Genomic DNA, 466 nt, shown 5'->3' with positions numbered 1-466 from the left:
CAACGCTCGGGGCACACAGCGCAGCAAAGGAAGCATCGCGAAGGCGACCGCGGCAGCTGCAGAGGAAGACACGTGAGGAGGAGGACGACCTGAGCCCAAGAGCCCTACGAGCTCGCCGCCGGAAGTCCCGCCCCGCCCCGCCCGGGAAAGCGCTTCCGAACGGTAGCGTTGCAGGCCAAAGCCCCGTGGACGGGAGTGCGCCCTCTGCTGGGATCCTCCGGCGGCGCAGCTTCCCCGGGTCAAGCCTGCTAACTGAACTTCTTAGCTCAGGCTGGCCTGGGTCTGGTGTACAAGGCTTTCTGTTTAATTTGCCAGCATCACTTCTCTCCAGTGGCTGCTTACATCCAAATTGCCATCTAGTGTTCCCAAAGCACACCAGATGTTGGTCAGTGGGTCAAGGGTTCGATTCCTGGTCAAGGGTACAGGTACCTGGGTTGCAGGTTACATCCCCAGTCCCAGTAGGGGC

General features: G+C 61.2%; 1 protein-coding gene across 1 annotated transcript in view; it reads right to left on the bottom strand.

Annotated features, from left to right (window-relative positions):
- Positions 1-466, bottom strand: part of C1QBP (complement component 1, q subcomponent binding protein) — a 7552-nt gene that overhangs the window by 4141 nt on the left and 2945 nt on the right. The window lies entirely within an intron of this gene.

This window comes from Myotis davidii, unplaced genomic scaffold, assembly GCF_000327345.1.
Source record: "Myotis davidii unplaced genomic scaffold, ASM32734v1 scaffold925, whole genome shotgun sequence".
Taxonomy (NCBI): domain Eukaryota; kingdom Metazoa; phylum Chordata; class Mammalia; order Chiroptera; family Vespertilionidae; genus Myotis; species Myotis davidii.
This window is presented reverse-complemented; position numbering and strand designations above follow the sequence as displayed.